Here is a 9,995-nt window from a genome sequence, read left to right as displayed (position 1 = left end):
AAAGGAAATGGCTACAGCACACGGTATTCCGAAGCGGTCACCCATCCAAGTACTTACCGCGCCCTACTGAGCTTAACTTCGGTGATCGGACGAGAACCGGTGCTTTCTAAGTGGTATGGCCGTAGACGATAGAACTGTGTAAGAAATATATATTATATAACAGTCCTGTGAGTACTTCGATGACAAAAAGGAAATGCCTACAGCACACGGTATTCCTAGGCGGTCACCCATCCAAGTACTAACCGCGCCCTAATGAGCTTAACTTCGGTGATCGGACGAGAACCGGTGCTTTCTCAGTGGTATGGCCGTAGACGATAGAACTGTTTAAGATCTATCTATTATATAAGAGTCCTGTGAGTACCTCGATAACAAAAAGGAAATGCCTACAGCACACGGTATTCCCAGGCGGTCACCCGTCCAAGTACTAACCGTGCCATACTGACTTTAAGTTCTGTGATCGGACGAGAACTGGTGCTTTCTCAGTGGTATGGCCGTAAACGATAGAACTGTGTAACATCTATCTATTATATAACAGTCCTGTCAGTACCTCGATAACAAAAAGGAAATGCCTACAGCACACGGTATTCCGAAGCGGTCACCCATCCAAGTACTTACCGCGCCCTACTGAGCTTAACTTCGGTGATCGGACGAGAACCGGTGCTTTCTAAGTGGTATGGCCGTAGACGATAGAACTGTGTAAGATCTATCTATTATATAACAGTCCTGTGAGTACTTCGATGACAAAAAGGAAATGCCTACAGCACACGGTATTCCCAGGCGGTCACCCATCCAAGTACTAACCGCGCCCTACTGAGCTTTACTTCGGTGATCGGACGAGAACCGGTGCTTTCTCAGTGGTATGGCCGTAGACGATAGAACTGTTTAAGATCTATCTATTATATAACAGTCCTGTGAGTACCTCGATAACAAAAAGGAAATGCCTACAGCACACGGTATTCCCAGGCGGTAACCCGTCCAAGTACTAACCGTGCCCTACTGACTTTAAGTTCTGTGATCGGACGAGAACTGGTGCTTTCTCAGTGGTATGGCCGTAAACGATAGAACTGTGTAACATCTATCTATTATATAACAGTCCTGTCAGTACCTCGATAACAAAAAGGAAATGCCTACAGCACACGGTATTCCGAAGCGGTCACCCATCCAAGTACTTACCGCGCCCTACTGAGCTTAACTTCGGTGATCGGACGAGAACCGGTGCTTTCTAAGTGGTATGGCCGTAGACGATAGAACTGTGTAAGATCTATCTATTATATTACAGTCCTGTGAGTACTTCGATGACAAAAAGGAAATGCCTACAGCACACGGTATTCCCAGGCGGTCACCCATCCAAGTACTAACCGCGCCCTACTGAGCTTAACTTCGGTGATCGGACGAGAACCGGTGCTTTCTCAGTGGTATGGTCGTAGACGACAGAACTGTTTAAGATCTATGTATTATATAACAGTCCTGTGAGTACCTCGATAACAAAAAGGAAATGCCTACAGCACACGGTATTCCCAGGCGGTTACCCATCCAAGTACTAACCGTGCCCTACTGAGCTTAACTACGGTGATCGGACGAGAACCGGTGCTTTCTCAGTGGTATGGCCGTAGACGATAGAACTGTGTAAGATCTATCTATTATATAACAGTCCTGTTAGTACTTCGAAAACAAAAAGTAAATGCCTACAGCACACGGTATTACCAGGTGGTCACCCATCCAAGTACTAACCGCGCCCTACTGAGCTTAACTTTGGTGATCGGACGAGAACCGGTGCTTTCTCAGTGGTATGGCCGTAGACGATAGAACTGTTTAAGATCTATCTATTATATAACAGTCCTGTGAGTACCACGATAACAAAAAGGAAATGCCTACAGCACACGGTATTCCCAGGCGGTCACCCGTCCAAGTACTAACCGTGCCCTACTGAGCTTAACTACGGTGATCGGACGAGAACCGGTGCTTTCTCAGTGGTATGGCCGTAGACGACAGAACTGTGTAAGAAATAGATTTGATATAACAGTCCTGTGAGTACTTCGGTAACAAAAAGGAAATGCCTACAGCACACGGTATTCCGAAGCGGTCACCCATCCAAGTACTAACCGTGCCCTACTGAGCTTAACTACGGTGATCGGACGAGAACCGGTGCTTTCTCAGTGGTATGGCCGTAGACGACAGAACTGTGTAAGAAATAGATTTTATATAACAGTCCTGTGAGTACTTCGTTAACAAAAAGGAAATGCCTACAGCACACGGTATTTCCAGGCGGTCACCCGTCCAAGTACTAACCGTGCCCTAATGAGCTTAACTACGGTAATCGGACGAGAACCGGTGCTTTCTCAGTGGTATGGCCGTAGACGACAGAACTGTGTAAGAAATAGATTTTATATAACACTCCTGTGAGTACTTCGGTAACAAAAAGGAAATGCCTACAGCACACGGTATTCCGAAGCGGTCACCCATCCAAGTACTTACCGCGCCCTACTGAGCTTAACTTCGGTGATCGGACGAGAACCGGTGCTTTCTCAGTGGTATGGCCGTAGACGACAGAACTGTTTAAGATCTATCTATTATATAACAGTCCTGTGAGTACCACGATAACAAAAAGGAAATGCCTACAGCACACGGTATTCCCAGGCGGTCACCCATCCAAGTACTAACCGTGCCCTACTGAGCTTAACTACGGTGATCGGACGAGAACCGGTGCTTTCTCAGTGGTATGGCCGTAGACGACAGAACTGTGTAAGAAATAGATTTTATATAACAGTCCTGTGAGTACTTTGGTCAGAAAAAGGAAATGCCTACAGCACACGGTATTCCGAAGCGGTCACCCATCCAAGTACTTACCGCGCCCTACTGAGCTTAACTTCGGTGATCGGACGAGAACCGGTGCTTTCTAAGTGGTATGGCCGTAGACGATAGAACTGTGTAAGATCTATCTATTATATAACAGTCCTGTGAGTACTTCGATGACAAAAAGGAAATGCCTACAGCACACGGTATTCCCAGGCGGTCACCCATCCAAGTACTAACCGCGCCCTACTGAGCTTAACTTCGGTGATCGGACAAGAACCGGTGCTTTCTCAGTGGTATGGCCGTAGACGACAGAACTGTGTAAGAAATATATATTATATAACAGTCCCGTGAGTACTTCGATGACAAAAAGGAAATACCTACAGCACACGGTATTCCCAGGCGGTCACCCATCCAAGTACTAACCGCGCCCTACTGAGCTTAACTTCGGTGATCGGACGAGAACCGGTGCTTTCTCAGTGGTATGGCCGTAGACGTTAGAACAGTTTAAGATCTATCTATTATATAACAGTCCTGTGAGTACCTCGATAACAAAAAGGAAATGCCTACAGCACACGGTATTCCCAGGCGGTCACCCGTCCAAGTACTAACCGTGCCCTACTGACTTTAAGTTCTGTGATCGGACGAGAACTGGTGCTTTCTCAGTGGTATGGCCGTAAACGATAGAACTGTGTAACATCTATCTATTATATAACAGTACTGTCAGTACCTCGATAACAAAAAGGAAATGCCAACAGCACACGGTATTCCGAAGCGGTCACCCATCCAAGTACTTACCGCGCCCTACTGAGCTTAAATTCGGTGATCGGACGAGAACCGGTGCTTTCTCAGTGGTATGGCCGTAGACGACAGAACTGTGTAAGAAATATATATTATATAACAGTCCTGTGAGTACTTCGATGACAAAAAGGAAATGCCTACAGCACACGGTATTCCCAGGCGGTCACCCATCCAAGTACTAACCGCGCCCTACTGAGCTTAACTTCGGTGATCGGACGAGAACCGGTGCTTTTTCAGTGGTATGGCCGTAGACGATAGAACTGTGTAAGATCTATCTATTATATAACAGTCCTGTTAGTACTTCGAAAACAAAAAGTAAATGCCTACAGCACACGGTATTCCCAGGCGGTCACCCATCCAAGTACTAACCGCGCCCTACTGAGCTTAACTTCGGTGATCGGACGAGAACCGGTGCTTTCTCAGTGGTATGGCCGTAGACGATAGAACTGTTTAAGATCTATCTATTATATAACAGTCCTGTGAGTACCTCGATAACAAAAAGGAAATGCCTACAGCACACGGTATTCCCAGGCGGTCACCCGTCCAACTACTAACCGTGCCCTACTGACTTTAAGTTCTGTGATCGGACGAGAACTGGTGCTTTCTCAGTGGTATGGCCGTAAACGATAGAACTGTGTAAGATCTATCTATTATATAACAGTCCTGTGAGTACTTCGATGACAAAAAGGAAATGCCTACAGCACACGGTATTCCCAGGCGGTCACCCATCCAAGTACTTACCGCGCCCTACTGAGCTTAACTTCGGTGATCGGACGAGAACCGGTGCTTTCTAAGTGGTATGGCCGTAGACGATAGAACTGTGTAAGATCTATCTATTATCTAACAGTCCTGTGAGTACTTCGATGACAAAAAGGAAATGCCTACAGCACACGGTATTCCCAGGCCGTCACCCATCCAAGTACTAACCGCGCCCTACTGAGCTTAACTTCGGTGATCGGACGAGAACCGGTGCTTTCTCAGTGGTATGGTCGTAGACGACAGAACTGTTTAAGATCTATCTATTATATAACAGTCCTGTGAGTACCTCGATAACAAAAAGGAAATGCCTACAGCACACGGTATTCCCAGGCGGTCACCCATCCAAGTACTAACCGTGCCCTACTGAGCTTAACTACGGTGATCGGACGAGAACCGGTGCTTTCTCAGTGGTATGGCCGTAGACGACAGAACTGTGTAAGATCTATCTATTATATAACAGTCCTGTGAGTACATCGATGACAAAAAGGAAATGCCTACAGCACACGGTATTCCCAGGCGGTCACCCATCCAAGTACTAACCGCGCCCTACTGAGCTTAACTTCGGTGATCGGACGAGAACCGGTGCTTTCTCAGTGGTATGGCCGTAGACGACAGAACTGTGTAAGAAATATATATTATATAACAGTCCTGTGAGTACTTCGATGACAAAAAGGAAATGCCTACAGCACACGGTATTCCCAGGCGGTCACCCATCCAAGTACTAACCGCGCCCTACTGAGCTTAACTTCGGTGATCGGACGAGAACCGGTGCTTTCTCAGTGGTATGGCCGTAGACGATAGAACTGTGTAAGATCTATCTATTATATAACAGTCCTGTTAGTACTTCGAAAACAAAAAGTAAATGCCTACAGCACACGGTATTCCCAGGCGGTCACCCATCCAAGTACTAACCGCGCCCTACTGAGCTTAACTTCGGTGATCGGACGAGAACCGGTGCTTTCTCAGTGGTATGGCCGTAGACGATAGAACTGTTTAAGATCTATCTATTATATAACAGTCCTGTGAGTACCTCGATAACAAAAAGGAAATGCCTACAGCACACGGTATTCCCAGGCGGTCACCCGTCCAAGTACTAACCGTGCCATACTGACTTTAAGTTCTGTGATCGGACGAGAACTGGTGCTTTCTCAGTGGTATGGCCGTAAACGATAGAACTGTGTAACATCTATCTATTATATAACAGTCCTGTCAGTACCTCGATAACAAAAAGGAAATGCCTACAGCACACGGTATTCCGAAGCGGTCACCCATTCAAGTACTTACCGCTTCCTAATGAGCTTAACTTCGGTGATCGGACGAGAACCGGTGCTTTCTAAGTGGTATGGCCGTAGACGATAGAACTGTGTAAGATCTATCTATTATATAACAGTCCTGTGAGTACTTCGATGACAAAAAGGAAATGCCTACAGCACACGGTATTCCCAGGCGGTCACCCTTCCAAGTACTAACCGCGCCCTACTGAGCTTAACTTCGGTGATCGGACGAGAACCGGTGCTTTCTCAGTGGTATGGTCTTAGACGACAGAACTGTTTAAGATCTATCTATTATATAACAGTCCTGTGAGTACCTCGATAACAAAAAGGAAATGCCTACAGCACACGGTATTCCCAGGCGGTCACCCATCCAAGTACTAACCGTGCCCTACTGAGCTTAACTACGGTGATCGGACGAAAACCGGTGCTTTCTCAGTGGTATGGCCGTAGACGACAGAACTGTGTAAGAAATAGATTTTATATAACAGTCCTGTGAGTACTTTGGTAACAAAAAGGAAGGGCCTACAGCACACGGTATTCCGAAGCGGTCACCCATCCAAGTACTTACCGCGCCCTACTGAGCTTAACTTCGGTGATCGGACGAGAACCGGTGCTTTCTAAGTGGTATGGCCGTAGACGATAGAACTGTGTAAGATCTATCTATTATATAACAGTCCTGTGAGTACTTCGATGACAAAAAGGAAATGCCTACAGCACACGGTATTCCCAGGCGGTCACCCATCCAAGTACTAACCGCGCCCTACTGAGCTTAACTTTGGTGATCGGACGAGAACCGGTGCTTTCTCAGTGGTATGGCAGTAGACGACAGAACTGTGTAAGAAATATATATTATATAACAGTCCTGTGAGTACTTCGATGACAAAAAGGAAATGCCTACAGCACACGGTATTCCCAGGCGGTCACCCATCCAAGTACTAACCGCGCCCTACTGAGCTTAACTTCGGTGATCGGACGAGAACCGGTGCTTTCTCAGTGGTATGGTCGTAGACGACAGAACTGTTTAAGATCTATCTATTATATAACAGTCCTGTGAGTACCTCGATAACAAAAAGGAAATGCCTACAGCACACGGTATTCCCAGGCGGTCACCCATCCAAGTACTAACCGTGCCCTACTGAGCTTAACTACGGTGATCGGACGAGAACCGGTGCTTTTTCAGTGGTATGGCCGTAGACGACAGAACTGTGTAAGAAATAGATTTTATATAACAGTCCTGTGAGTACTTTGGTAACAAAAAGGAAATGCCTACAGCACACGGTATTCCGAAGCAGTCACCCATGCAAGTACTTACCGCGCCCTACTGAGCTTAACTTCGGTGATCGGACGAGAACCGGTGCTTTCTAAGTGGTATGGCCGTAGACGACAGAACTGTGTAAGAAATATATATTATATAACAGTCCTGTGAGTACTTCGATGACAAAAAGGAAATGCCTACAGCACACGGTATTCTAAGGCGGTCACCCATCCAAGTACTAACCGCGCCCTACTGAGCTTAACTTCAGTGATCGGACGAGAACCGGTGCTTTCTCAGTGGTATGGCCGTAGACGATAGAACTGTTTAAGACCTATCTATTATATAACAGTCCTGTGAGTACCTCGATAACAAAAAGGAAATGCCTACAGCACACGGTATTCCCAGGCGGTCACCCGTCCAAGTACTAACCGTGCCATACTGACTTTAAGTTCTGTGATCGGACGAGAACTGGTGCTTTCTCAGTGGTATGGCCGTAAACGATAGAACTGTGTAACATCTATCTATTATATAACAGTCCTGTCAGTACCTCGATAACAAAAAGGAAATGCCTACAGCACACGGTATTCCGAAGCGGTCACCCATCCAAGTACTTACCGCGCCCTACTGAGCTTAACTTCGGTGATCGGACGAGAACCGGTGCTTTCTAAGTGGTATGGCCGTAGATGATAGAACTGTGTAAGATCTATCTATTATATAACAGTCCTGTGAGTACTTCGATGACAAAAAGGAAATGCCTACAGCACACGGTATTCCCAGGCGGTCACCCATCCAAGTACTAACCGCGCCCTACTGAGCTTACATTCGGTGATCGGACGAGAACCGGTGCTTTCTCAGTGGTATGGCCGTAGACGATAGAACTGTTTAAGATCTATCTATTATATAACAGTCCTGTGAGTACCTCGATGACAAAAAGGAAATGCCTACAGCACACGGTATTCCCAGGCGGTCACCCATCCAAGTACTAACCGTGCCCTACTGAGCTTAACTTCGGTGATCGGACGAGAACCGGTGCTTTCTCAGTGGTATGGCCGTAGACGACAGAACTGTGTAAGAAATATATATTATATAACAGTTCCTGTGAGTACTTCGATGATAAAAAGGAAATGCCTACAGCACACAGTATTCCCAGGCGGTCACCCATCCAAGTACTAACCGCGCCCTACTGAGCTTAACTTCGGTGATTGGACGAGAACCGGTGCTTTCTCAGTGGTATGACGTAGACGATAGAACTGTGTAAAATCTATCTATTATATAACAGTCCTGTTAGTACTTCGAAAACAAAAAGTAAATGCCTACAGCACACGGTATTCCCAGGTGGTCACCCATCCAAGTACTAACCGTGCCCTACTGAGCTTAACTTTGGTGATCGGACGAGAACCGGTGCTTTCTCAGTGGTATGGCCGGAGACGATAGAACTGTTTAAGATCTATCTATTATATAACAGTCCTGTGAGTACCTCGATAACAAAATGGAAATGCCTACAGCACACGGTATTCCCAGGCGGTCACCCATCCAAGTACTAACCGTGCCCTACTGAGCTTAACTACGGTGATCGGACGAGAACCGGTGCTTTCTCAGTGGTATGGCCGTAGACGACAGAACTGTGTAAGAAATAGATTTGATATAACAGTCCTGTGAGTACTTCGGTAACAAAAAGGAAATGCCTACAGCACACGGTATTCCGAAGCGGTCACCCATCCAAGTACTAACCGTGCCCTTCTGAGCTTAACTACGGTGATCGGACGAGAACCGGTGCTTTCTCAGTGGTATGGCCGTAGACGACAGAACTGTGTAAGAAATAGATTTTATATAACAGTCCTGTGAGTACTTCGTTAACAAAAAGAAAATGCCTACAGCACACGGTATTTCCAGGCGGTCACCCGTCCAAGTACTAACCGTGCCCTAATGAGCTTAACTACGGTAATCGGACGAGAACCGGTGCTTTCTCAGTGGTATGGCCGTAGACGACAGAACTGTGTAAGAAAAAGATTTTATATAACAGTCCTGTGAGTACTTTGGTAACAAAAAGGAAATGCCTACAGCACACGGTATTCCGAAGCGGTCACCCATCCAAGTACTTACCGCGCCCTACTGAGCTTAACTTCGGTGATCGGACGAGAACCGGTGCTTTCTAAGTGGTATGGCCGTAGACGATAGAACTGTGTAAGATCTATCTATTATATAACAGTCCTGTGAGTACTTCGATGACAAAAAGGAAATGCCTACAGCACACGGTATTCCGAAGCGGTCACCCATCCAAGTACTTACCGCGCCCTACTGAGCTTAAATTCGGTGATCGGACGAGAACCGGTGCTTTCTCAGTGGTATGGCCGTAGACGACAGAACTGTGTAAGAAATAGATTTTATATAACAGTCCTGTGAGCACTTTGGTAACAAAAAGGAAATGCCTACAGCACACGGTATTCCGAAGCGGTCACTCATCCATGTACTTACCGCGCCCTACTGAGCTTAACTTCGGTGATCGGACGAGAACCGGTGCTTTCTAAGTGGTATGGCCGTAGACGACAGAACTGTGTAAGAAATAGATTTTATATAACAGTCCTGTGAGTACTTCGTTAACAAAAAGAAAATGCCTACAGCACACGGTATTTCCAGGCGGTCACCCGTCCAAGTACTAACCGTGCCCTAATGAGCTTAACTACGGTAATCGGACGAGAACCGGTGCTTTCTCAGTGGTATGGCCGTAGACGACAGAACTGTGTAAGAAATATATATTATATAACAGTCCTGTGAGTACTTCGATGACAAAAAGGAAATGCCTACAGCACACGGTATTCCCAGGCGGTAACCCATCCAAGTACTAACCGCGCCCTACTGAGCTTAACTTCGGTGATCGGACGAGAACCGGTGCTTTTTCAGTGGTATGGCCGTAGACGATAGAACTGTGTAAGATCTATCTATTATATAACAGTCCTGTTAGTACTTCGAAAACAAAAGGTAAATGCCTACAGCACACGGTATTCCCAGGCGGTCACCCATCCAAGTACTAACCGCGCCCTACTGAGCTTAACTTCGGTGATCGGACGAGAACCGGTGCTTTCTCAGTGGTATGGCCGTAGACGATAGAACTG

General features: G+C 46.5%; 47 non-coding genes and 7 pseudogenes across 47 annotated transcripts; all 54 read right to left on the bottom strand.

Moving 5' to 3' along the window:
• Positions 1 to 8: 8 nt before the first annotated feature.
• On the bottom strand, positions 9 to 127 carry LOC125565826. The gene has a single exon (XR_007310835.1). It is a non-coding gene; the product is annotated as a 5S ribosomal RNA (ribosomal RNA).
• Positions 128 to 194: 67 nt separating this feature from the next.
• LOC125564817 lies at positions 195 to 313 on the bottom strand. The gene has a single exon (XR_007309835.1). It is a non-coding gene; the product is annotated as a 5S ribosomal RNA (ribosomal RNA).
• Positions 314 to 380: 67 nt separating this feature from the next.
• LOC125566952 lies at positions 381 to 499 on the bottom strand (annotated as a pseudogene).
• Positions 500 to 566: 67 nt separating this feature from the next.
• Positions 567 to 685, bottom strand: LOC125565550. Its single transcript, XR_007310562.1, has one exon. It is a non-coding gene; the product is annotated as a 5S ribosomal RNA (ribosomal RNA).
• Positions 686 to 752: 67 nt separating this feature from the next.
• LOC125563585 lies at positions 753 to 871 on the bottom strand. The gene has a single exon (XR_007308604.1). It is a non-coding gene; the product is annotated as a 5S ribosomal RNA (ribosomal RNA).
• A 67-nt stretch (positions 872 to 938) lies between these two features.
• On the bottom strand, positions 939 to 1,057 carry LOC125566779 (annotated as a pseudogene).
• A 67-nt stretch (positions 1,058 to 1,124) lies between these two features.
• Positions 1,125 to 1,243, bottom strand: LOC125565549. The gene has a single exon (XR_007310561.1). It is a non-coding gene; the product is annotated as a 5S ribosomal RNA (ribosomal RNA).
• A 67-nt stretch (positions 1,244 to 1,310) lies between these two features.
• LOC125563863 lies at positions 1,311 to 1,429 on the bottom strand. Its single transcript, XR_007308882.1, has one exon. It is a non-coding gene; the product is annotated as a 5S ribosomal RNA (ribosomal RNA).
• A 67-nt stretch (positions 1,430 to 1,496) lies between these two features.
• Positions 1,497 to 1,615, bottom strand: LOC125563719. The gene has a single exon (XR_007308739.1). It is a non-coding gene; the product is annotated as a 5S ribosomal RNA (ribosomal RNA).
• Positions 1,616 to 1,682: 67 nt separating this feature from the next.
• Positions 1,683 to 1,801, bottom strand: LOC125565040. Its single transcript, XR_007310058.1, has one exon. It is a non-coding gene; the product is annotated as a 5S ribosomal RNA (ribosomal RNA).
• Positions 1,802 to 1,868: 67 nt separating this feature from the next.
• LOC125564109 lies at positions 1,869 to 1,987 on the bottom strand. Its single transcript, XR_007309128.1, has one exon. It is a non-coding gene; the product is annotated as a 5S ribosomal RNA (ribosomal RNA).
• A 67-nt stretch (positions 1,988 to 2,054) lies between these two features.
• On the bottom strand, positions 2,055 to 2,173 carry LOC125564322. The gene has a single exon (XR_007309342.1). It is a non-coding gene; the product is annotated as a 5S ribosomal RNA (ribosomal RNA).
• Positions 2,174 to 2,240: 67 nt separating this feature from the next.
• On the bottom strand, positions 2,241 to 2,359 carry LOC125566350. Its single transcript, XR_007311357.1, has one exon. It is a non-coding gene; the product is annotated as a 5S ribosomal RNA (ribosomal RNA).
• Positions 2,360 to 2,426: 67 nt separating this feature from the next.
• LOC125564419 lies at positions 2,427 to 2,545 on the bottom strand. Its single transcript, XR_007309437.1, has one exon. It is a non-coding gene; the product is annotated as a 5S ribosomal RNA (ribosomal RNA).
• A 67-nt stretch (positions 2,546 to 2,612) lies between these two features.
• On the bottom strand, positions 2,613 to 2,731 carry LOC125563398. The gene has a single exon (XR_007308416.1). It is a non-coding gene; the product is annotated as a 5S ribosomal RNA (ribosomal RNA).
• A 67-nt stretch (positions 2,732 to 2,798) lies between these two features.
• Positions 2,799 to 2,917, bottom strand: LOC125565548. Its single transcript, XR_007310560.1, has one exon. It is a non-coding gene; the product is annotated as a 5S ribosomal RNA (ribosomal RNA).
• A 67-nt stretch (positions 2,918 to 2,984) lies between these two features.
• Positions 2,985 to 3,103, bottom strand: LOC125564029. Its single transcript, XR_007309047.1, has one exon. It is a non-coding gene; the product is annotated as a 5S ribosomal RNA (ribosomal RNA).
• Positions 3,104 to 3,170: 67 nt separating this feature from the next.
• On the bottom strand, positions 3,171 to 3,289 carry LOC125563530. The gene has a single exon (XR_007308549.1). It is a non-coding gene; the product is annotated as a 5S ribosomal RNA (ribosomal RNA).
• Positions 3,290 to 3,356: 67 nt separating this feature from the next.
• On the bottom strand, positions 3,357 to 3,475 carry LOC125566691 (annotated as a pseudogene).
• A 67-nt stretch (positions 3,476 to 3,542) lies between these two features.
• On the bottom strand, positions 3,543 to 3,661 carry LOC125566080. Its single transcript, XR_007311087.1, has one exon. It is a non-coding gene; the product is annotated as a 5S ribosomal RNA (ribosomal RNA).
• Positions 3,662 to 3,728: 67 nt separating this feature from the next.
• On the bottom strand, positions 3,729 to 3,847 carry LOC125563942. Its single transcript, XR_007308961.1, has one exon. It is a non-coding gene; the product is annotated as a 5S ribosomal RNA (ribosomal RNA).
• Positions 3,848 to 3,914: 67 nt separating this feature from the next.
• Positions 3,915 to 4,033, bottom strand: LOC125565765. The gene has a single exon (XR_007310776.1). It is a non-coding gene; the product is annotated as a 5S ribosomal RNA (ribosomal RNA).
• A 67-nt stretch (positions 4,034 to 4,100) lies between these two features.
• On the bottom strand, positions 4,101 to 4,219 carry LOC125566823 (annotated as a pseudogene).
• A 67-nt stretch (positions 4,220 to 4,286) lies between these two features.
• On the bottom strand, positions 4,287 to 4,405 carry LOC125564541. Its single transcript, XR_007309560.1, has one exon. It is a non-coding gene; the product is annotated as a 5S ribosomal RNA (ribosomal RNA).
• Positions 4,406 to 4,472: 67 nt separating this feature from the next.
• LOC125565356 lies at positions 4,473 to 4,591 on the bottom strand. Its single transcript, XR_007310370.1, has one exon. It is a non-coding gene; the product is annotated as a 5S ribosomal RNA (ribosomal RNA).
• Positions 4,592 to 4,658: 67 nt separating this feature from the next.
• On the bottom strand, positions 4,659 to 4,777 carry LOC125563397. The gene has a single exon (XR_007308415.1). It is a non-coding gene; the product is annotated as a 5S ribosomal RNA (ribosomal RNA).
• Positions 4,778 to 4,844: 67 nt separating this feature from the next.
• LOC125565754 lies at positions 4,845 to 4,963 on the bottom strand. The gene has a single exon (XR_007310765.1). It is a non-coding gene; the product is annotated as a 5S ribosomal RNA (ribosomal RNA).
• Positions 4,964 to 5,030: 67 nt separating this feature from the next.
• On the bottom strand, positions 5,031 to 5,149 carry LOC125565744. The gene has a single exon (XR_007310755.1). It is a non-coding gene; the product is annotated as a 5S ribosomal RNA (ribosomal RNA).
• Positions 5,150 to 5,216: 67 nt separating this feature from the next.
• On the bottom strand, positions 5,217 to 5,335 carry LOC125565733. The gene has a single exon (XR_007310744.1). It is a non-coding gene; the product is annotated as a 5S ribosomal RNA (ribosomal RNA).
• Positions 5,336 to 5,402: 67 nt separating this feature from the next.
• On the bottom strand, positions 5,403 to 5,521 carry LOC125566951 (annotated as a pseudogene).
• A 67-nt stretch (positions 5,522 to 5,588) lies between these two features.
• LOC125566835 lies at positions 5,589 to 5,707 on the bottom strand (annotated as a pseudogene).
• A 67-nt stretch (positions 5,708 to 5,774) lies between these two features.
• On the bottom strand, positions 5,775 to 5,893 carry LOC125565931. The gene has a single exon (XR_007310939.1). It is a non-coding gene; the product is annotated as a 5S ribosomal RNA (ribosomal RNA).
• A 67-nt stretch (positions 5,894 to 5,960) lies between these two features.
• Positions 5,961 to 6,079, bottom strand: LOC125564008. Its single transcript, XR_007309027.1, has one exon. It is a non-coding gene; the product is annotated as a 5S ribosomal RNA (ribosomal RNA).
• A 67-nt stretch (positions 6,080 to 6,146) lies between these two features.
• On the bottom strand, positions 6,147 to 6,265 carry LOC125565044. Its single transcript, XR_007310062.1, has one exon. It is a non-coding gene; the product is annotated as a 5S ribosomal RNA (ribosomal RNA).
• A 67-nt stretch (positions 6,266 to 6,332) lies between these two features.
• Positions 6,333 to 6,451, bottom strand: LOC125564677. The gene has a single exon (XR_007309696.1). It is a non-coding gene; the product is annotated as a 5S ribosomal RNA (ribosomal RNA).
• A 67-nt stretch (positions 6,452 to 6,518) lies between these two features.
• Positions 6,519 to 6,637, bottom strand: LOC125563862. Its single transcript, XR_007308881.1, has one exon. It is a non-coding gene; the product is annotated as a 5S ribosomal RNA (ribosomal RNA).
• Positions 6,638 to 6,704: 67 nt separating this feature from the next.
• LOC125564229 lies at positions 6,705 to 6,823 on the bottom strand. The gene has a single exon (XR_007309249.1). It is a non-coding gene; the product is annotated as a 5S ribosomal RNA (ribosomal RNA).
• Positions 6,824 to 6,890: 67 nt separating this feature from the next.
• LOC125566300 lies at positions 6,891 to 7,009 on the bottom strand. The gene has a single exon (XR_007311307.1). It is a non-coding gene; the product is annotated as a 5S ribosomal RNA (ribosomal RNA).
• A 67-nt stretch (positions 7,010 to 7,076) lies between these two features.
• Positions 7,077 to 7,195, bottom strand: LOC125564690. Its single transcript, XR_007309709.1, has one exon. It is a non-coding gene; the product is annotated as a 5S ribosomal RNA (ribosomal RNA).
• Positions 7,196 to 7,262: 67 nt separating this feature from the next.
• LOC125566950 lies at positions 7,263 to 7,381 on the bottom strand (annotated as a pseudogene).
• A 67-nt stretch (positions 7,382 to 7,448) lies between these two features.
• On the bottom strand, positions 7,449 to 7,567 carry LOC125565955. The gene has a single exon (XR_007310963.1). It is a non-coding gene; the product is annotated as a 5S ribosomal RNA (ribosomal RNA).
• Positions 7,568 to 7,634: 67 nt separating this feature from the next.
• Positions 7,635 to 7,753, bottom strand: LOC125565136. Its single transcript, XR_007310153.1, has one exon. It is a non-coding gene; the product is annotated as a 5S ribosomal RNA (ribosomal RNA).
• Positions 7,754 to 7,820: 67 nt separating this feature from the next.
• LOC125564734 lies at positions 7,821 to 7,939 on the bottom strand. Its single transcript, XR_007309754.1, has one exon. It is a non-coding gene; the product is annotated as a 5S ribosomal RNA (ribosomal RNA).
• Positions 7,940 to 8,007: 68 nt separating this feature from the next.
• Positions 8,008 to 8,125, bottom strand: LOC125566530. Its single transcript, XR_007311539.1, has one exon. It is a non-coding gene; the product is annotated as a 5S ribosomal RNA (ribosomal RNA).
• A 67-nt stretch (positions 8,126 to 8,192) lies between these two features.
• Positions 8,193 to 8,311, bottom strand: LOC125564818. Its single transcript, XR_007309836.1, has one exon. It is a non-coding gene; the product is annotated as a 5S ribosomal RNA (ribosomal RNA).
• A 67-nt stretch (positions 8,312 to 8,378) lies between these two features.
• LOC125563396 lies at positions 8,379 to 8,497 on the bottom strand. Its single transcript, XR_007308414.1, has one exon. It is a non-coding gene; the product is annotated as a 5S ribosomal RNA (ribosomal RNA).
• A 67-nt stretch (positions 8,498 to 8,564) lies between these two features.
• LOC125564764 lies at positions 8,565 to 8,683 on the bottom strand. Its single transcript, XR_007309784.1, has one exon. It is a non-coding gene; the product is annotated as a 5S ribosomal RNA (ribosomal RNA).
• A 67-nt stretch (positions 8,684 to 8,750) lies between these two features.
• On the bottom strand, positions 8,751 to 8,869 carry LOC125566349. The gene has a single exon (XR_007311356.1). It is a non-coding gene; the product is annotated as a 5S ribosomal RNA (ribosomal RNA).
• Positions 8,870 to 8,936: 67 nt separating this feature from the next.
• On the bottom strand, positions 8,937 to 9,055 carry LOC125565547. The gene has a single exon (XR_007310559.1). It is a non-coding gene; the product is annotated as a 5S ribosomal RNA (ribosomal RNA).
• Positions 9,056 to 9,122: 67 nt separating this feature from the next.
• LOC125565768 lies at positions 9,123 to 9,241 on the bottom strand. Its single transcript, XR_007310779.1, has one exon. It is a non-coding gene; the product is annotated as a 5S ribosomal RNA (ribosomal RNA).
• A 67-nt stretch (positions 9,242 to 9,308) lies between these two features.
• On the bottom strand, positions 9,309 to 9,427 carry LOC125566537. Its single transcript, XR_007311546.1, has one exon. It is a non-coding gene; the product is annotated as a 5S ribosomal RNA (ribosomal RNA).
• A 67-nt stretch (positions 9,428 to 9,494) lies between these two features.
• Positions 9,495 to 9,613, bottom strand: LOC125566348. Its single transcript, XR_007311355.1, has one exon. It is a non-coding gene; the product is annotated as a 5S ribosomal RNA (ribosomal RNA).
• A 67-nt stretch (positions 9,614 to 9,680) lies between these two features.
• Positions 9,681 to 9,799, bottom strand: LOC125564614. Its single transcript, XR_007309633.1, has one exon. It is a non-coding gene; the product is annotated as a 5S ribosomal RNA (ribosomal RNA).
• Positions 9,800 to 9,866: 67 nt separating this feature from the next.
• LOC125565722 lies at positions 9,867 to 9,985 on the bottom strand. Its single transcript, XR_007310733.1, has one exon. It is a non-coding gene; the product is annotated as a 5S ribosomal RNA (ribosomal RNA).
• Positions 9,986 to 9,995: the final 10 nt, after the last annotated feature.

The sequence above is a fragment of the Nematostella vectensis genome, chromosome 5 (genome assembly GCF_932526225.1).
Source record: "Nematostella vectensis chromosome 5, jaNemVect1.1, whole genome shotgun sequence".
Taxonomy (NCBI): Eukaryota; Metazoa; Cnidaria; class Anthozoa; order Actiniaria; family Edwardsiidae; genus Nematostella; species Nematostella vectensis.
Note: the sequence above shows the minus strand (reverse complement) of the source record. Positions and strands in the feature narration are given on the sequence as shown.